Source organism: Lissotriton vulgaris, unplaced genomic scaffold (genome assembly GCF_964263255.1).
Source record: "Lissotriton vulgaris unplaced genomic scaffold, aLisVul1.2 SCAFFOLD_1952, whole genome shotgun sequence".
Classification (NCBI taxonomy): domain Eukaryota; kingdom Metazoa; phylum Chordata; class Amphibia; order Caudata; family Salamandridae; genus Lissotriton; species Lissotriton vulgaris.
The window spans coordinates 464000-472137 of NW_028246160.1; positions in this window are offsets into that span (position 1 = coordinate 464000).

An 8138-nucleotide genomic window follows, 5' to 3' on the forward strand; every position below is an offset into this window, starting at 1 on the left:
AAAAGCCATAAAGACAAATAAAAATAGACACGCATCACTTTTTACATAATAGCAGAAGCCCTCTGCTTTATGGCGCGTTGGATATAAACTTCAGTTAAAAGCAGATCTTCACAGTAGGGAATTATTGCAAATGAATAAAAGCTGCAATATTGAATAGGCGCTTCTTTTAAAAGAGGTAACAGATAGGGCCACATGTATTTGCATTCGCAAATGGTGTGGACTGCAAAAATAGTCTGTTTGCGACTGAAAAATAGGCTTTCAAAATGTATGAAAGGTTTTAGAATCATAATTTTAAGTAATCACAAAAATTGCGATTACCTAAAATTGCGACTACAAATAGGGAATCGCAATATTAGCGATTCCTTTAGCACATGTACCAAGCGTTTTCTAAATGCAAACTGTGCATTTAGGATAATGCTATTACTATCGATTCCAAGTCAATGGTAACCATGTACACATTTTGAAAAAATGCACAAAAATGCATTTTTCGAAGTGTCATGTAGCGCCCACATGCCCCTAGTGCATGTGTGCTCTATACATATGCACAATTATTTTATTTGGGGTGCTTCAGGCCTTAGGCCCCGGGCACCCTTGACTTTGATTTACCTAATTTGAGATTACTAAATAGGTAATGGCAAATTAGCTAATGCAAAACCATTTGGACCTATGGGCCTTTAAGCCCCATAGGAATGAATGGAGTAGTATTACCTTAATAGCGATTACCTATTTACCGAATAGATATTAGATAATATGAAGGACTCGCTAAATCTTAGATGATCCCTTTCATACATTGCATTTTGCGATTACCAAATAGCGATTCTGTAAAAATCGCTATTTGGTAATCGCCAAATGCTTTTTTGATACTTTTGGCCCATAGTGCTGCTTTCTCAGCAATAAATTGAATTTGCAGAAGAACATCAAGGGCCTGATTACGATTGGATTTGGCTTTTCCAAATCCGATTTGTAGCCCTTTTTTCCGACCGAATTGACACAGGTCCGAACGACCAAGTACAATACGAAGATCGCGTACATGGCGACCGAATCGTTTCCCAACCCGATCCTGTCAGCACGACTCATTCGTAGCCGAGTCGTGCCGCGCAATGGAGCTGGAGTCTGAGCGAGCAAGTACGAGGCACGATTTGGACAGCCGCATCGACTCGGTCTCAGCGAGACGAAACATCTTTTGGAATCAAACTTTGGGGGGCTGTAGCAGGCTCCCCCTACACCGGACCCTCCGAATCTGTCACGGGGGTGCCCATGGGTCCCCCTGATCCAAGCATGCACAGTGTGGCTGGCACCATGGTGTGCCGGCCACAGGGTGTACGCTTTTCCCTACCCACCCCTTTTTGCTGTGGGAGCCTGTGTATGTGTCCAGTCAGGGCCGGCTCTAGGCTCATGGTGGCCCTGTGCAGGGAGCGTAGGTGTGGGCCCCGAAAGAGGGGGTCCGGACCCTCATGGACATCGATTCGCCAAAATGTTATGGGTGACAAAAGCGACATGTCACTCCCTTTCACACCCAGTGACATCACAGGCGTGTCTAACCTTGGACTTTCGACGGCCTCTTATTTACTGCTTGAGGTGTTATGGAAAGAGCAAGAAATGGAGACAACAGAAAAGTAAACAAAGCTCCATGGGCCCTCTTTAGTTTCTGTTCTCTCTGTCAGTCAGTCTCTCTCTCAGTCAGTCTCTCTCTCTGTCAGTCTCTCTCTCTGTCAGTCTATCTCTCTCTGACAGTCTCTCTCTCAGCCAGTAAGTCTCCCAGTCTCTCTCTCTCTCTCTCTTAGTCTCTCTCTCTGTCAGCCAGTCTCGCTCTCTCCCAGTCAGTCTCTATTTCTCCCAGTCAGTCAGTCTCTCTCAGTCAGTCATTCTCTCTCTACCTCAGTCAGTCTCTCTCTCTCTCTTCCTGTCAGTCCCCCTCTCAGTCAGTCTCTCTCTCTCTGTCAGTCTCTCTCAGTCAGTCAGTCTCTCTCAGTCAGTCAGTCTCTCTCGCAGTCAATCAGTCTATCTCTCTCAGTCAGTCAGTCTCTGCCTCTCTCTCTGTCTCTCTCTCTGTCAGTCAGTATCTCTCTACCTCAGTCAGTCAGTATCTCTCTACCTCAGTCAGTCTCTCTCTCTGCCAGTCAGTCTCACTCTCAATCAGTCTCTCTCTCTCTGTTAGTCAGTCAGTCACTCTCTTAGTCAGCCAATCTTGCTCTCTCTCTCTGTCAGTTTCCTAGCCAGTCAGTCTCTCAGACAGTCAGTATTCAGTCTCTGAGTCAGTCAGTCAGTCAGTCTCTCTCTCTCTCAACTCTCTCTCTCCATTCTCTCTCTCAAATCTGTCCACTCCATCTCCACTGTCTCTCCACTGTCTCTCTCTCCACTTTCTCTCTCTCTACTCTCTCTCCACTCTCTCTCCACTATCTCCCTCCACTGTCTCCCTCCACTCTCTCTACTCTCTCCCCACTCTCTCTCCCCACTCTCTCTCTCCACTCTCTCCACCCTCTCTCCCTTCACACTCTCTCTCTACTTTCTCTCCGCTCTCTCTTTCTCTCCGCTCTCTCTCTCCCTCTCTCTCTCCACTCTCACTCCACTCTCTCTCTCACTCTCTCTCTCTCACTCTCTCTCTCACTCTCTTTCCACCCTCTATCTACTCTCTCCACCCTCTTTCTACTCTCTCTCCACTCCCTCTCCACACTCTCTCCACTCTCTCTTTGCACTGTCTCCTCCACTGTCTCCCTCCACTCTCTCCCTCCACTCTCCCTCCACTCTCTCTCCACTCTCTATGCACTCTCTCTCCTCTCTCTCTTCTCTCTCTCTCCACTCTCCACTCTCTCTCTCCACTCTCTCTCTCTTCTATCTCTCTCTCCACTGTCTCCTCCACTGTCTCCATCCACTCTCTCTCCACTCTCTCTTCACTCTCTCTCCACTCTCTCTCCACTCTCTCTCCACTCTCTATCTCCTCTCTCTCTCTCCTCTCTCTCTCTCTCTCTCTCTCTCTCTCTCCACTCTCTCTCTCTCCTCTCTCTCTCTCTCTCTCTCCACTCTCTCTCTCTCCACTCTCTCTCTCCACTCTCTCTCTCCACTCCCTCTCTCCACTCTCCACTCTCTCTCTCCACTGTCTCTCTCTCCACTTTCTCTCTCTCTCTCCACTGTCTAGCTCCACTCCCTCCACTCTCTCTCTCTCTCTCTCTCTCTCTCTCTCTCTCTCTCTCTCTCTCTCTCTCTCTCTCCACTCTCTCTCTCTTCACTGTCTCTCTCACCACTTTCTCTGTCTCTCTCCACTCTCTATCCACTGTCTAGCTCCACTTTCTCTCCACACTCTCTCTCTACTCTTTCTCCACTCTCTCTCTCTACTCTCTCTCTCCACTCTCTCTCTCCACTCTCTCTCCCTCCACTCTCTCTCCCTCCACTCTCTCTCCCTCCACTCTCTCTCCCTCCACTCTCTCTCCACTCTCTCTCTACTCTCTCTCCACTGTCTTTCTCTCCACTCTCTCTCCACTCTCTCTCCACTGTCTCCCTCCACTCTCTCTCTCTCCACTCTCTTGCTCACTCTCTCCACTGTCTCCATGCTCTCTCCACTCTCTCTCTCTCCACTGTCTAGCTCCACTCTCTCTCCACTCTCTCTCTCTCTCTCTCTCTACTCTCTCTCCACTCTCTCTCTCTCTACTCTCGCTCTCTACTCTCGCTCTCCACACTCTCTCTCCACACTCTCTCTCCACTCTCTCTCTCTCCACTCTCTCTCTCTCCACTCTCTCTCTCTCCACTCTCTCCCACTCTCTCTCACAAAGTAGTGTGCGTTCCATGGGCATCCGCAGAAATGTTTCCGGGGGGGGGGGGGGGGGACCATTTTTAACTTCATCTCCATCCCCCTTGCACCTTTATCCCCTCTGCCTTGCAGCACCCTTCTCGCCCTCCCCCTTGCACCCTTCTCCCCCTCCCCTTGCACCCTTCTCCACCTCCGCCTTGCACCCTTTTCTACCTTGCACCATTCTCCCCTCTGCCTTGCACCCTTCTCCCCTCTGCCTTGCACCCTTCTCCTCTCTGCCTTGCACCCTTCTCCCCTCTGCCTTGCACCCTTCTCCCCTCTGCCTTGCAGCACACTTCTCGCCCTCCCCCTTGCACCCTTCTCCCCCTTGCACCCTTCTCCACCTCCGCCTTGCACCCTTTTCTACCTTGCACCATTCTCCCCTCTGCCTTGCACCCTTCTCCCCTCTGCCTTGCACCCTCCTCCTCTCCGCCTTGCACCCTTCTCCCCTCTGCCTTGCACCCTTCTCCCCTCTGCCTTGCACCCTTCTCCCCTCTGCCTTGCACCCTTCTCCCCTCTGCCTTGCACCCTTCTCCTCTCTGCCTTGCACCCTTCTCCCCTCTGCCTTGCACCCTTCTCCCCTCTGCCTTGCACCCTTCTCCTCTCTGCCTTGCAGCCTTCTCTGCCTTGCACCCTTCTCCTCTCTGCCTTGCACCCTTCTCCCCTCTGCCTTGCACCCTTCTCCCCTCTGCCTTGCAGCACACTTCTCGCCCTCCCCCTTGCACCCTTCTCCCCCTTGCACCCTTCTCCACCTCCGCCTTGCACCCTTTTCTACCTTGCACCATTCTCCCCTCTGCCTTGCACCCTTCTCCCCTCTGCCTTGCACCCTCCTCCTCTCCGCCTTGCACCCTTCTCCCCTCTGCCTTGCACCCTTCTCCCCTCTGCCTTGCACCCTTCTCCCCTCTGCCTTGCACCCTTCTCCCCTCTGCCTTGCACCCTTCTCCTCTCTGCCTTGCACCCTTCTCCCCTCTGCCTTGCACCCTTCTCCCCTCTGCCTTGCACCCTTCTCCTCTCTGCCTTGCAGCCTTCTCTACCGTGCACCCTTCTCCTCTCTGCCTTGCACCCTTCTCCTCTCTGCCTTGCACCCTTCTCCCCTCCCCGTGGCACCCTTCTCCTCTCCACCTTGCACCCTTCTCCCCTCCGCCTTGCACCCTTCTCCCGCTCCCCGTTGCACCATACTCCCCTCTTCCTTGCACCCTTCTCCTCTCCACCTTGCACCCTTCTCCTCTCTGCCTTGCACCCTTCTCCCCTCTGCCTTGCACCCTTCTCCCCTCTGCCTTGCACCCTTCTCCCCTCCGCCTTGCACCCTTCTCCTCTCTGCCTTGCACCCTTCTCCCCTCTGCCTTGCACCCTTCTCCTCTCTGCCTTGCACCCTTCTCCCCTCTGCCTTGCACCCTTCTCCTCTCTGCCTTGCACCCTTCTCCCCTCTGCCTTGCACCCTTCTCCCCTCCACCTTGCACCCTTCTCCCCTCCGCCTTGTACCCTTCTCTCCCTCCCTGTTGCACCATTCTCCCCTCTTCCTTGCACCCTTCTCCCCTCTGCCTTGCACCATTCTCCTCTCTGCCTTGCACCCTTCTCCCCTCTGCCTTGCACCTTCTCCCCTCTGCCTTGCACCCTTCTCCTCTCTGCCTTGCACCCTTCTCCCCTCTGCCTTGCACCCTTCTCCCCTCCGCCTTGCACCCTTCTCCTCTCTGCCTTGCATCCTACTCCCCTCTGCCTTGCACCCTTCTCCTCTCTGCCTTGCACCCTTCTCCTCTCTGCCTTGCAACCTTCTACCCTCTGCCTTGCAACCTTTTCCCCTCTGCCTTGCACCCTTCTCTACCGTGCACCCTTTCTACTCTCTGCCTTGCACCCTTCTCCCCTCTGCCTTGCACCCTTCTCCCCTCCGCCTTGCTCCCGTCTCTACTTTGCACCCTTCTCTACCTAGCACCCTTCTCCTCTCTGCCTTCCACCTTTCTCCCCTCTGCCTTGCACCCTTCTCCTCTCTGCCGTGCACCCTTCTCCTCTCTGCCTTGCGCCCTTCTCCTCTCTGCCTTGCGCCCTTCTCCTCTCTGCCTTGCGCCCTTCTCCTCTCTGCCTTGCGCCCTTCTCCTATCTGCCTTCCGCCCTTCTCCCCTCTGCCTTGCACCCTTCTCCCCTCTTCCTTGCACCCTTCTCCTCTCCACCTTGCACCCTTCTCCTCTCTGCCTTGCACCCTTCTCCCCTCCACCTTGCACCCTTCTCCCCTCTGCCTTGCACCCTTCTCCCCCTCCCTGTTGCACCATTCTCCCCTCTTCCTTGCACCCTTCTCCCCTCTGCCTTGCACCCTTCTCCTCTCTGCCTTGCACCCTTCTCCCCTCTGCCTTGCACCTTCTCCCCTCTGCCTTGCACCCTTCTCCTCTCTGCCTTGCACCCTTCTCCCCTCTGCCTTGCACCCTTCTCCCCTCCGCCTTGCACCCTTCTCCTCTCTGCCTTGCATCCTACTCCCCTCTGCCTTGCACCCTTCTCCTCTCTGCCTTGCACCCTTCTCCTCTCTGCCTTGCAACCTTCTACCCTCTGCCTTGCAACCTTTTCCCCTCTGCCTTGCACCCTTCTCTACCGTGCACCCTTTCTACTCTCTGCCTTGCACCCTTCTCCCCTCTGCCTTGCACCCTTCTCCCCTCTGCCTTGCACCCTTCTCCCCTCTGCCTTGCACCCTTCTCCTCTCTGCCTTGCACCCTTCTCCCCTCTGCCTTGCACCCTTCTCCCCTCTGCCTTGCACCCGTCTCCTCTCTGCCTTGCAGCCTTCTCTACCGTGCACCCTTCTCCTCTCTGCCTTGCACCCTTCTCCTCTCTGCCTTGCACCCTTCTCCCCTCCCCGTGGCACCCTTCTCCTCTCCACCTTGCACCCTTCTCCCCTCCGCCTTGCACCCTTCTCCCCCTCCCCGTTGCACCATTCTCCCCTCTTCCTTGCACCCTTCTCCTCTCCACCTTGCACCCTTCTCCTCTCTGCCTTGCACCCTTCTCCCCTCTGCCTTGCACCCTTCTCCCCTCTGCCTTGCACCCTTCTCCCCTCCGCCTTGCACCCTTCTCCTCTCTGCCTTGCACCCTTCTCCCCTCTGCCTTGCACCCTTCTCCTCTCTGCCTTGCACCCTTCTCCCCTCTGCCTTGCACCCTTCTCCTCTCTGCCTTGCACCCTTCTCCTCTCTGCCTTGCACCCTTCTCCCCTCTGCCTTGCACCCTTCTCCCCTCCACCTTGCACCCTTCTCCCCTCCGCCTTGCACCCTTCTCCCCCTCCCTGTTGCACCATTCCCCCCTCTTCCTTGCACCCTTCTCCCCTCTGCCTTGCACCCTTCTCCTCTCTGCCTTGCACCCTTCTCCCCTCTGCCTTGCACCTTCTCCCCTCTGCCTTGCACCCTTCTCCTCTCTGCCTTGCACCCTTCTCCCCTCTGCCTTGCACCCTTCTCCCCTCCGCCTTGCACCCTTCTCCTCTCTGCCTTGCATCCTACTCCCCTCTGCCTTGCACCCTTCTCCTCTCTGCCTTGCACCCTTCTCCTCTTTGCCTTGCAACCTTCTACCCTCTGCCTTGCAACCTTTTCCCCTCTGCCTTGCACCCTTCTCTACCGTGCACCCTTTCTACTCTCTGCCTTGCACCCTTCTCCCCTCTGCCTTGCACCCTTCTCCCCTCCGCCTTGCTCCCTTCTCTACTTTGCACCCTTCTCTACCTAGCACCCTTCTCCTCTCTGCCTACCACCTTTCTCCCCTCTGCCTTGCACCCTTCTCCTCTCTGCCGTGCACCCTTCTCCTCTCTGCCTTGCGCCCTTCTCCTCTCTGCCTTGCGCCCTTCTCCTCTCTGCCTTGCGCCCTTCTCCTCTCTGCCTTGCGCCCTTCTCCTCTCTGCCTTCCGCCCTTCTCCCCTCTTCCTTGCACCCTTCTCCTCTCCACCTTGCACCCTTCTCCTCTCTGCCGTGCACCCTTCTCCTCTCTGCCTTGCGCCCTTCTCCTCTCTGCCTTGCGCCCTTCTCCTCTCTGCCTTGCGCCCTTCTCCTCTCTGCCTTCCGCCCTTCTCCCCTCTTCCTTGCACCCTTCTCCTCTCCACCTTACACCCTTCTCCTCTCTGCCTTGCACCCTTCTCCCCCTCCCCCTGGACTCCAAAACGTAAGCTGATCACTTTCTTCAAACAAAATAATTTTGACTTAATAGACAAGCTTTTTATTTTTAGTAAATGCATGGCAGGTGCTCTACTATCAGTTTGCAGTTTTCATCCAGTATCCATATGTACTCTGGCTATACAAGGAAAGTGCCACCATCCCAAGCCAAGGATACACACTAAATACTAAGAACTACCAACAATATATCGGCCAAACAAGGGTGGGCAGAGAGCACATCACCCTCA